Source organism: Culex quinquefasciatus, chromosome 2, assembly GCF_015732765.1.
Source record: "Culex quinquefasciatus strain JHB chromosome 2, VPISU_Cqui_1.0_pri_paternal, whole genome shotgun sequence".
Classification (NCBI taxonomy): domain Eukaryota; kingdom Metazoa; phylum Arthropoda; class Insecta; order Diptera; family Culicidae; genus Culex; species Culex quinquefasciatus.
This window is the reverse complement of record NC_051862.1, coordinates 163474808-163488414: the sequence shown is the minus strand read 5'-3', so window position 1 is coordinate 163488414 and position 13607 is coordinate 163474808.

The following is a 13607-nucleotide window of genomic DNA, read 5'->3' as shown; positions in this document are numbered from 1 at the left end:
TTAAAACATGTACTGGGGTAGGCCACACAAAGTCCATGCACTATTTTGGAAAAAAAAAAGTTTTTTCAATAGTGTTCTGAAAAATAATTACGTTCAATAATCTTAGTTTATATTCCGGGAGACTTTGATAGTCATAGTTTTTATTGTTAAAATCATATTTAAGATGTTCAAACTTTATTGTTCGTTAAATTTACCATCACTTAAGTAGCTGATAAAGTTTTTAAGAAAAAAATCAATGTTTATATTTAGTTAACTAAGTTTATAAGCTTTTTAACAAAATACACATAAATTTCAGGTAAAATCGTTAAAAAGTCAGAGTTTTGCCTGAAATTTGTTACAACTAGTTTTGTTTATAAAATTATCGATTTATATTGCATTTTATATTGAATTTGAAGCACGAATCACAAATTTTTACATTTTACATAAAATTGTTCAACTGAAATTGCTTATAAACTTGAAGATTGTTTTAACTTGTGTTTCAAAAACACATATTATATAGTATTTACAAACTTATTTAACTTTCTCCTAGTGGAAAATTATCCAAGGAATCCGAAAATGCATTCCGATTTCCGATTCAAAATCATGTTCATTGAGAAAATCATGACACTTTGAGAAGTTTAAAATAATGACTTTCATCAACATTTTCTTAACTATAGTTAACTAACTTTTTGAACTTTTCAAAATTTTATGAAAAGTTCTTCTTGAGGTACTTTGAACACTTCTCTACCACAGTCAGTATGATTCTAAACCAATCCGTAAGTATTTTTATTGTACTGTTCATTTTGCGGAAAAATCGCGAACCTATCAAAGTCACCCCGTTTTACGGTATCAACATTTTTGTAATTGTCTGCACTACAACTTTGTATTGTCCGTTTCTCTCAAAGGTACACGCCGCGCGGCATTTCAGAATGAGCCGCAGACACTGTTGCCAGCGATTTTCTGCACTTTTGGTGCAATAAAAAACATACCCGGCAACAATGCCATGCAATTCGAAGAAGAACACCAACAAAACAAAACGCTCAGTATGGGATTTGACAGCGCGCATTTGCCGAAAGTGCGGCGCGTCGTTTCGAGGCTGGCATGCCGCGTGTTTTTTTCGGGAATACGCGCAATACAACATTGTTACACTCTAAAAAATGAGCCTTCTGGGTTAATTTAAATTCGGGAGTACATTAAATTTCCCTTAAAATGTTCCGAAAACTTTTACAGTTGAGTAACGGAAAATGGCAGATTTTTAATATCTTTTTAAAAGTTTTTTTCCATAAAAATATTTTTCTGAGTTTTGAGTAAGCCATCATATTCAATCATTTATTCGTCCATATAAGTCTCCAACAAATTAGAGCTTTTATATATGTGAAATTGTTTTCAATTCAATTGTAATTTTAAAACAAAAACATGTTGCTCCTCATCGCCTTACACCCAAAACTGGGCAGTGCTAGTCCGAGAGAATAATGGCCTCGAGACGAGACAATAGTGGTACCATTTACGGACACAGAGAACACAGCTCGAGATGGGCGAAAGAATTATTCTCTCGAGGTTCATTTGCAAAAAAGTTTATCCGTCAAACCAAAATAACCAAAAGTGACAACTACGGGAATCGAACCATTGACCTTTGACATACTAACCCAATGACTTAACTGCCTCAGCCACCCCAGCTTAGTGTCTAAGTAGTGTACAGATGTCGATGTATGACACTTATAGAAGATTTATTGTATCAATACACGAATGAACTCATTTTCATGGTGGTGTGAGTTGGTAGAACTATTCTCTCGATTTTGGCGCTGAGCCCTCAATAAATTTTGAGGGAACGATTCTCCCGACCCCCCTTCGAGAAATTTTCTGATAATTTAAAATCTTGTCCAAATTTTTGATCAAAACTTTTCTTTCCATTATTCGCAAATTTCATAACTGGAACCTTTAAATGGAAAAGCTTGATTTTTTAATCTTCACAGCGGTTTTTGTTGGCTATTGTGAAAGCTAAATCAGTTAAACATTAGAAACAGCGATTAACCTGATAATCTTCGATAAAAAATGCTTTGAACTCCCTTCAACTTGCGCGTTGTAACAGATATCAAATGTTAATAATTTGATCCATTTTCCCCAATTTTTCAGTTTTGCAATTTGGTGGCTCTCTGGTTTTATTTAAAGTAGTAAGGTTTCACCAACGCTCAGTATCCTGCACAGTATCGCTACAAAAACATTGTTTTTATCATTTAAAGTTTTTGTGAACGTTTTGTATCCAATTCTGTATACCTTAAGGTAAAAACAGTATCAAGAAACTCCCAATGCCCCTACACAGTCCAATCTCATTTGTAACAATCCATCCTGTGTCTGAAAAAAAAGAAACAAAACTCGTAGGAAAGCTCTTCCACCAATCCCCACAAACTACCCCCACCCCACATTCAGAAAGAAAATCATGCCCTAAGCACCCCTCTCCCACCCAACCCCACAGAGCTCGAAGAACCAAAAAAGGAAAAGCCACAGTCAAACAATCACTTTTCGCATTTTTTCTCTCCTAATGTGCCTTCCATTTATTCCATTAGTGTTGAGAATGGGGGGAAATTCAGAACCAACCCCCACACTTCCCTCTAAACCCCCCACCCAAGGACGAAAAGCTCCAACAACAGTCGGTCGACAAGTTCGCAGAATGGCCGCCTCTTGGCGCAACATCCACCGTCATCGATGGCCAGCAGTGGAATGAAGTCCGTGACGGAAATCAGCAATGGTCGACGTTGCCTGTGAGTGGAGGAAACAAGGCAAGCTGTCGCAAGTTGGTGTTGGTGAGAGGGGCGTGGTTTAAACATAATTGCGTTGGATGATGCTTGTGTTGGTGCAGAGAAAAAGCTTTTGTTTTGGAGGGGAGGTTGGGTTTGGTAGTGTTTGTTTGTGTACATTGAGGTATACATTCAGGGTTATGGGAGCTTTTTCGAAACAAAAGTTTTAAATTAAGCTTTCGATGTTCGAAAGTTTAAGAATGAAAAACAGTGAATGAAGGGTGAATGAACGGTTTTAAATTTCATATTTGCTGATTGAGCTAATTCAAAAAGAAATTATTTTGTTAGACGTATCAGCAAAAAAATACTGAAAACACAATAGAGACGAATTGTTTCTTTTAGTTCCACTATTAACTATTCCGGGAAGTGGTACTTTTTAATTTAATTTCCAGGAAAAAAATTGAAATTTATTATTATTATTATATTTATTATGGTTCTGATAATAATTTTCAAAAAATCTATAGGATAGCAAATTTAATGATCGAATCAGGTGAGTGTTCACAATCAATGGCTTGACTGCGTGTTAAAAAATAATATAACTTTCAATAATATATATTTTTTAACTTTTATTATCCGTTAACAATTGATTAACATTCCAACACCCAAGTCCCCAAAAAGTCGAAACGGTCACTTATTCCGTTGGACCTCGGCTAATCTTAACCAATCAAGACGATTCTTTTTTTTCAGAAACTTGTAAGGATATCAGGAAGATTTAAGAACTGTGCAGAACTCGATTCAATCAAATCTTTAATTTCTGCGACTGAAAACATCGTTCCAATTTTGTTTTGCCTGTAGTAAAAAATCACTTAAATTTCCACGAAGACAATCGCTTTAAAAAAGTTGAAGTCAAATTGACTTCAGCAAAATTCTAGAATCATCTAGACATCCTTACCTGAAAGGTTCTTGATGCTCTATGTTTAGGCGGAGCCAGATAATGCCCAATGACTTCGGAATTGGGCCGCCAGAATCTTTGCCATATGAGCAGTTCTCTCAGATTTCGGTCATTCGATTTTGTTTTTGTATTTTTTAATCCAACTGAAACTTTTTTGGTGCCTTCGGTATGCCCAAAGAAGCCGTTTTGCATCATTAGTTTGTCCATATAATTTTCGATACAAATTTGGCAGAGCTCTGTCCATACAAAAATGATGTATGAATATTAAAAAATCTGTATCTTTTGAAGGAATTATTTGATCGATTTGGTAACTCGGGCAAAATTGTAGTTCTGGATACAGACTACTCTGAAAAAAAAAATGTTACACGGTAAAAAAATATGATGATTTATTATTTAACTTTTTTTCACTAAAACTTGAATTGCAAAAAAAAACTAGGTATTTTTTCATGTTTTGATATGTTTTAGAGGACAGCAGTGCGTGGCCGAATGGTTACGCTGTCCGCTTTGTAAGCGGATGATTCTGGGTTCGATTCCCATCTGCTGCAACCTTCCATCGGATGAGGAAGCTAAATGTCGGTCCCGGCCTTGGTTGTTAGGCCGTTAAGTCATTCCAGGTGTAGAAGTCGTCTCCATGCCATAAGTACAAACAACACACCAAACCAAGCCTACTCCGGTGGAATCGCTGGCGGCGATTGGACTCGCAATCCAAAGGTCGTCAGTTCAAACACTGGGGTGGAAGGTTCCTTGGAGTAGAAAGAGGTTTGGGTGATCTCCCAATTCAAGCCTTCGGACTCCTAGGTTCGAGCAGAAACTTGCAATAGAGACCACAAAAGAACCGGGGGTCGTTAATGTGAATGGTTTGATTTTTGATGTTTTAGAGGACATCAAATGCCAACTTTTCAAAAAATTCCAGGTTGCGCAAAAAAAAATTCAACTCCAATACTTCTAACTAACGTAAAATTTTCCGAGGATTTCGAATATGACAAAATTGACCAAAAAGTGCCGCTTTGGGAGCCTACAGGGCAAAAACTAACGTTGTAAAAAGTTTGTTATAGAAAATCAAAAAACTTTGAGAAAAACTGCGATTGGCCATTGATCTATAGGAGTATGGGTGTTGGAAGCTGTTGCAAAAAGATATTAAGGTTTTAAAAAAATCCATTTTTAACAGTAATTTGCCAAAGCTATGAGAAAAAGTTAAACGAATCCTAAATTTCTATGGCTCATTTTGAAGTGTTTCAAAAGACCTGTCGAATGTATCTAAGAGAGTTGGAAATGGTGAAGTTTAACTGAAATGCGAGCAATTTTAAGATTTTTTATGTTTTTTGCACCTCAAGCTTCAATGACCGTTTTACCCCACTTCCCTTTGTCGTAGAGGGCTCATATTTGGCATGAGTTCATCTCATGTATAGACAAACAAACGCTGAAAGTTTCATCCAAATCGGAGTACCTCGATACGACCTCTAGAACAAACCGAGCAATATTTACCAGGGCTGCGGAGTCGGGTCATATTTCAAACGACTCCGACTCCGACTCCGACTCCGGCTTTCTCAGATTAGCTGACCCCGACTCCGACTCCGGCTCCGGCTTTCAAAAAATGGTTGGCTCCGACTCCGACTCCAACTCCGGCCTACCAACTCTAGCCGACTCCGACTCCGACTCCGACTCCAGCTTTCAACAAATGGTTGGCTCCGACTCCACATATTTTTAAAAGTTTCAAAAGTTAGTTAACTATTATTAGTTAATTATTTTTAAAACATTGATCAAAGGATTATTCAAATACTCTCTAAGCGTAATGTTTTTCTCAAGAAAAATAAGTTAAATAAAAGTAAAGTAAAGAAAATAAACGGAAAAAAGTTTCTAGAATACAAGTTTTATACGTTATGGAAACAGAAATAAAAAAAAATCTTCAGTTTTAGAGGCATTTTGAGAAGAACAGTTTTGTAAGTAAGTTTGGATTTATCAAATTTGAAAATATTTTCTTCAAAGCTAATAAATTTAAATATTAAATTGGGGTAATTCTCTGCCAACTCACACAGCAGTTGCCCCGACCCCTCTTCGATTTGCGTGAAACTTTGTCCTAAGGGGTAACTTTTGTCCCTGATCACGAATCCGAGGTCCGTTTTTTGATATCTCGTGACGGAGGGGCGGTACGACCCCTTCCATTTTTGCACATGCGAAAAAGAGGTGTTTTTCAATAATTTGCAGCCTGAAACGGTGATGAGATAGAAATTTGGTGTCAAAGGACTTTTATGTAAAATTAGACGCCCGTTTTGATGGCGTACTCAGAATTCCGAAAAACGTATTTTCATCGAAAAAACACTAAAACGTTTTAAAATTCTCCCATTTTCCGTTACTCGACTGTAAAAAATTTTGGAACATGTCATTTTATGGGAAATTTAATGCACTTTTCGAATTTACATTGTCCCAGAAGGGTCATTTTTTCATTTAGAACAAAATTTTTCATTTTAAAATTTCGTGTTTTTTCTAACTTTGCAGGGTTATTTTTTAGAGTGTAACAATGTTCTACAAAGTTGTAGAGCAGACAATTACAAAAATTTTGATATACATACATAAGGGGTTTGCTTATAAACATCACAAATTATCACGATTTTACGAAAAAAAGTTTTAAAAAAGTTGGTCGTCATCGATCATGGCCGTTCATGGTCACCCGCGACAGACACGGACGACGAAACAAAGAGAAACGCAAAAAGTAACTTTTTCAAAACTTTTTTTCGTAAAATCGCGATAACTTGTGATGTTTATAAGCAAACCCCTTATGTCTATATATCAAAATTTTTGGAATTGTCTGCTCTACAACTTTGTAGAACATTGTTACACTCTAAAAAATAACCCTGCAAAGTTAGAAAAAACACGAAATTTTAAAATGAAAAATTTTGTTCTAAATGAAAAATGACCCTTCTGGGACAATGTAGATTCGAAAAGTACATTAAATTTCCCATAAAATGACATGTTCCAAAATTTTTACAGTCGAGTAACGGAAAATGGGAGAATTTTAAAACTTTTTAGTGTTTTTTCGATGAAAAATACGTTTTTCGGAATTCTGAGTACGCCATCAAATCGAGCGTCTAATTTTACATAAAAGTCCCTTTGACACCAAATTTCTATCTCATCACCGTTTCAGGCTGCAAATTATTGAAAAACACCTCTTTTTTCGCATGTTCAAAAATGGAAGGGGTCGTACCGCCCCTCCGTCACGAGATATCAAAAAACGGACCTCGGATTCGTGATCAGGGACAAAAGTGACCCCTTAGGACAAAGTTTCACGCAAATCGAAGAGGGGTCGGGGCAACTTTTCCCGATTTCGTGTGAGTTGGTAGAGAATTACCCATTGTTATTTTTGAATGAATAACTAAAAGAAACCTGGCCTTAATGATCTTTTGAACATTAAAATTCAATTTGCTCACATTCAGGCTGACATTTGTAAGAAGTACAGTGACAGGCACCTTGTTTTTTAATGACAATTTTAAACGAAACATTTTTTTTTGTTTTTTTTTTAAGACGTACATGGACATCACGCCATGGCTGAAGGAGATTATTATTGCAATGTATCAATGTATCTAAACAATTTCTTCGTGGAAAGGACGCTTAAGATGTCCTTTTCAAATATCTGTGACATGGAAAATATTTTACCCTGGAAATTTTTAATTTATTTTAATTTTAAAATTTTATATACTTAAAAAGGAGGCGCACAATACTTCGTAAATCTTCACCTAAAACGAAGCTTTATGAATGATCTTGCGCCTCCATCAAAATATATGAACAAACTTAAAATATAATAAAAAACAAATATCCACAAGTAAAATATTTTCCAGGTCACGAATATATCATTTTTGTAAGGTACATTGATATGCAATGATTATCACCTTCCGTCATATTGGCGTGGGACAAACAGTATGAGAAAATTCGTACCAGTTGATAATATTTTGATTTTGTTTTTTTTTTATAATATTTTAAAAAAATACAATATTTGTTCTACCCATTTTTTTATTAGTTCATTTTTCTACTGAATTCTTGAGATTTGTTCAACGGTAATTTGCAACGATATCAAAAAAGTTTACCTAAAATCAACATCAACAATCAATGATTATTTTTTCAATTATTTTAAATGTAACACTTTGATTTTCTTGTACTCAGTTATTAACAAAATGCGCATGTTGAGTTCCAAGTAAGAGATTGTTATTATTCGTTGATTATTTGTTACAAAAGTTAAACTGTCAGTGACTTTTTCGATTTGCATAAACAGTGATTACTTTTTTTAATCTTTTTATGTACCTCGTAATTTTTTCCTAAAAAATGATTTAACTTAAAACTTCCAAGACTATTGGAGTAAAAGATGACTGTGTGTGTACTTTTTTCAGAAATAACTGGATGAAATTTAGTCAAATTTGAATTGAAAAGGCACATATAAAAAGGAAGCATTCAAGAATCAATTAGATATGTCTGACTACATAACCAATATTTTTTTATTATTTTTTAAATTATGATACTACATACTTGGGTAAGAGGTTATAATGTAGTGATTCTAAAGTAATAACACAATAAGAGCTTTTCAATCACAATAAAAAGTTTCAAAAACTGATCTGATAAATCAATTAAAAATATAAGATGTTTTGTAAATTAAGCTGTTCTATAGGAAATACTGAACATTAAAAAAAACATATTTTTTGTTAAATTTAAGATGACTCCGACTCCGACTCCGGGTTATCAGAAATCTTCGGCTCCGACTCCGACTCCGACTCCAGCTTTTAAAATTTAGCCGACTCCGGCTCCGACTCCGACTCCAGCTGTTCGAGTTTTGACGACTCCGACTCCAGGTCCCCAAAAAGACCCGACTCCACCGACTCCGGCTCCGACTCCGACTCCGACTCCACAGCCCTGATATTTACAAATACTGCCTATGTTTAAAAACAGGAAAATTGATATTTTTTAAGTCTCACCCAAACAACCCACAATTTTCTAATTCAGATATCTCAGCAACTAATGGTCCGATTTACAATGATAAAATATGAAACATTCGTGAAATTTTCCAATCTTTTCGAAATCAAGACTGACAATTCAAAAGGGCAAAATATTCAATATTACGCCCTTTTGAATGTTAGTCTTGATTAAAAAATTTTAAAAATATTTTTTTTGAAAAGATCGCAACATTTTACGAATGTTTCCTATTTTAACATTGTAAATGGGACCATTAGTTACTGAGATATCAACATTAGAAAATTGTGGGTTGTTTGGGTGAGACTTAAAAAACATCAATTTTCCTGTTTTTAAACATTTGCATGGCATTTTATGTCCTCTAATACATATCAAAAAATGAAAAAAATTTTGCAAATCAGTTTAGTGACAAAAAGTTATATCACCAGTTTGTGATGCATAAATACCTCGATTCAGACTTGAAAAGTGGCATTACAACGAAATAGTGGTAAATTTAAACATTTTAGCAGTAAAATTACACTTTTTTTGTGACATAAAAGATGTACCCTTTCCCGGATGTAATAATTGCAAAATTACATGAATAAGCATAAAGTTAGACAATTTTCGACTTTCGTTAGGGTGGTCCCATAAACTTTTCCCTTGAAAATTATAAATTTTCAAATGAAGAAATCTCGAGTTTAAAGAACAACACCCCTGAGATTTTTTTAGTAGTCTTCCCTTTTGAATGCAACCTGGCGCTTAAAATTTGGCCTGCGCCTTTGGATTGGCAAACCCAACAACTTTCTAGAAGACAAAAAAATTCCAAAAATATTCTTTAAAAGTCAGATTTTCAAAATCACCCTGATCATGAACCACCCTAATTTTTGACCAAACCAAAAGTTGCCCCTTCTCATTTGCATTCAAGCAAAAGACACCAAAACTCCAAAACTTCACCATTTTTCGGAAAGTTCATTTTCCACTTTATTTTGCAATCTGGACTGATTGATTTTCTTTTCGAAAAGTTTGGAATGATTTTATTTTGCATGATTCGCTTGTTCTTTTTTTGGGCAACATTTAAAAAATGAAGATTTTTCGATGCAATTTTTATGTTTTATTTTCCTCTGATAATTTAACTTTCTTAATATGTTTCGTAGTCATTAAAAATACATACATAGCAATAATGTGTATAAAAATCAAGAGCGAGAAAACGTACGGAGAAGAAATAAACAAACATAATCGCAAGACCTATGACATCAATATTCTCCAGAGCTCTAACAAAACAGCGCCCATCCCCATCAATTAAGTCGAACCTCGCCGTCACCTTTTTTAATGTATTCCAACCTCGCGCATAATTGCGTCCATAAATTATGGATTTGTTTCCAAACAAACCGTTCGATAAGCGAAAGCGAATCGCACACTCTGAAACAACAGCAACAAAACCTCCTAACAGAAGAATTCTCTGAGTCAGAGCTCTATCCAACCGTCACACACACACTCTCTCTCTCTCGCCACTGCTGACCGTTCATTTACTGTGATCTATTAATAGCCGAGGAAGCGTGGAATTACACACCCACAAAAGTGTCGATCGCGATCAACAGCCTTCGTGTTCGTTCTAGCGTCCACTTTCAAGGTTACACCGGCCCCGCGCCGGGAAGGCTTCCTGCTCCGCACACCGTCCAGAGATATTGATACACAGTAAAAAAATGCTGAAAATGTGTTTTACTTACAAATTTTAAAACGAAATAAATTTAATTTTATTTTTAAATTTTGATGTAAACATCTGAAGTTTTTTGTTCTGTGTCCAAAAACGGCTCCAAATAATTGATGGAACCCGTTACCATGCCGCCACTTCGGCGAATAAGTCTAAAAATAGATTCGCTGATCGCAGAAGGTTTTTTTGTGTTACTTCTGTTACCAAAGTTGCTTCTTAAGAATTCATATCCATTCTCAGTTCTTCGTTGAACACACAAAGTATCGGGCTGTATGAAGAGAGAACAGATTTGCCGCAAAGTTGTGTGAGTTTAATCGCGGCGAGGTGAGCGCGCAGAATAGATTCTCGCGGATCCACGTGTCGATGTGTTGTGTAGCCGTGATGAAATTGTGAATGGAAATTGAGTATAGACCAGAGCACACGACCACAAACGTTTGGGTTAGATGGCAGATTTGCTTCTGGCAGTAGGGATGATTTCTAAAATTGCAAACTGTTTTTTAAAACAAGTAATAAAACAGTTTTCAAAGTTTAAGTTTTTTAGGTTTGTACACTGAAAAAAAAGTACAAAATTTTTAAATTCTAAGAATTTTGGCTCCTTGTCCAAGACCGGGGGTAACAGATTCCCAAAAAAGTGTCCATGTGGTTTATGGATGGTCCCCTAGATTAAAGGAATTTGGTACTATTTTTTTAATTCAGTGTATGTGATGACAAATTATCAAAAGCTTTAGGATATACAAACATTTAAGTAACAATTAATTCATTTGAATTATATAGCAAGTTTTGGAGTTATATTCAGCTTTGTGCTAAATTATGATCCAATTTGGAGCAATTATTGCTGTAAACTCCGGCATAATCAAGATTAAGAAAAATAAGGTAAAACTTACTAAAATTGTTTTTTTTAGAACTTAAGAAGTCCATTTTTCGATGTCTCATCACGGAATATCTCATTTTATTTTTGAGCATTCAAAAAAAGAAATGTTTTGCCTTCCTCACTGAGGTAAGGCTATAATCCTGCTCGAAAAATTAACTTTAGAAAAACAGCTCGTAGACCTCTATTCATGTATACCTATCGACTCAGAATCGAAAACTGAACAAATGTCTGTGTGTGTGTGTATGTGTGTGCGTATTCCCCTTGGTGCTCAAAATTCTTGCCACGTTTTCTCGGCACAGGCTGATCCGATTTGAGTCAAACAAGTTGCATTCGATTCGTTGTGGTGCCCCATACTGCACTATTGAATTGTTTGAAGATCCGATAAGTAGTTCAAAAGTTACGTAAAAAAAGGAGTCAGAGTTGACACTTTAAGTCACTTATCTATATGAAAACTACGTCCAGATCCATCACCTGACCCATCGTTGGTTAGGTAATCAAAAGACCTTTCTAATGAGTCCAAAACATTGAAGATCTGGCAACCTTGTCTCAAGTTATGACCACTTAAGTGATATTCATGAACTTTTTTAATGCCGGATCTCACTTAAATGCATGTAAACTATGTCCGGATCCATCATCCGACCCATTGTTGGTTAGGTAATCGAAAGACCTTTCCAATGAATCCAAAACATTGTAGATCTGGCAACCCTGTCTCAAGTTATGACCACTTAAGTGATATTTATGAACTTTTTTGATGCCGGATCTCACTTAAATGTATGTAAACTATGTCCAGATCCATCATCCGACCCATCGTTGGTCAGATAATCAAAAGACCTTTCCAATGAGTCTAAAACATTGAAGATCTGGCAACCCTGTCTCAAGTTATGACCACTTAAGTGATATTTATGAACTTTATCGATGCCGGATCTCACTTAAATGCATGTAAACTATGTCCGAATCCATCATCCGACCCATCGTTAGTTAGGTAATGAGTTTTTCCCATGAGTCCAAAACATTGAAGATCTGGCAACGCTTAGTCTCTAGGTATGACCGCTTAAGTGACATTTGTGTATTTTTTTTATTGAGAAATAGATGGAATTTGTGTTTAAACCCATCATATCACCAAATGTTGGTAAAAAGTGAGGAAGGCACCAATCACTTAGGTGGATTAAGTTAGTTTTTTTAAAATAATTTTCAGTCTGGAATTATTTTGGAACTTTGGTGTTAAAGGAACTTTTACGCGATTAAATGGCGCACTCAAAATTCCGGAAAATGTCAATGTCATGCAATATAGTTTGTAAGTTATTTTCTCATTTAGAAAAAAAAACTTCTTAGATTCCGTATTTTGTGTACTTTTTTTTGAAGGATTATTTTTCGATGTGTAATAATGTACAATCCGCGGCGGGCGCTCTAAAATTCTTTGTGTAAATATGGGTATTCGGCGCCGTCGCTCCGTGCCATACTTTCATACACTTAGGAGCCCAGGGCGGCGAAGTCCTTGTAGATAAAAGGAAGACACTAGTGGTTGGTACTAGCAATGGTGGCCGACAGCTATAAAGTCAACTTCGTTTCGCAATAATGTACAAAATAATCGATGTAAATAAGGGTTATGCTTGTTATTATTACGAGTAAGGCCGTTACAAATATTTTTTGAAGTTTATGTCACTCGGCTCTGACCAAAGGGTCAAATAATAAAAAAAAAAATAAAAATTGAAAATTTCAAGCCTAGGTTTCAACATTTGAATGAAAAAAGTGTTTTGAAATGCATTTTACAGGCGCCCAGTACTTCATTTTAAAATCACGTTTTTATGTAAAATTTAAATGGCAATTGAAAATGACATTGTTTTTGATAAAGTGTACCAGTGTTGTTAAAATATCAAACTATCAGCTCTCAGCAACTATAATTATCACGCCAGAATATTCATGCCCCAAATACAACTGCTCTTCTCCCCGTATTGATACTCTCAGCGCCGATCATAACCGAACACGTTTTTTGTGTTTACATACTCGTGTTTGACATTTTCTTTTTCTTTAATAGCATCATTGGTGCGCTGGAAGTGGGGACGCGAAATCGTGATTATGCAGGTTAATTTTTTTGTGTGCTTTTGTGTCGCTATTCGTATGGAGTGAGTGATTGTGCTAATCGAATAATAGCATCATTGGTGCGCTGGAAGTGGGGACGCGAAATCGTGATTATGCAGGTTAATTTTTTTGTGTGCTTTTGTGTCGCTATTCGTATGGAGTGAGTGATTGTGCTAATCGAATAATAGCATCATTGGTGCGCTGGAAGTGGGGACGCGAAATCGTGATTATGCAGGTTATTTTTTTTGTGCTTTTGTGTCGCTATTCGTATGGAGTAAGTGATTGTGGAGATCGAATAATAGCATGACTTACTGAATTATTTGTGTCTTGAGCGTAATTTTCGTTGAG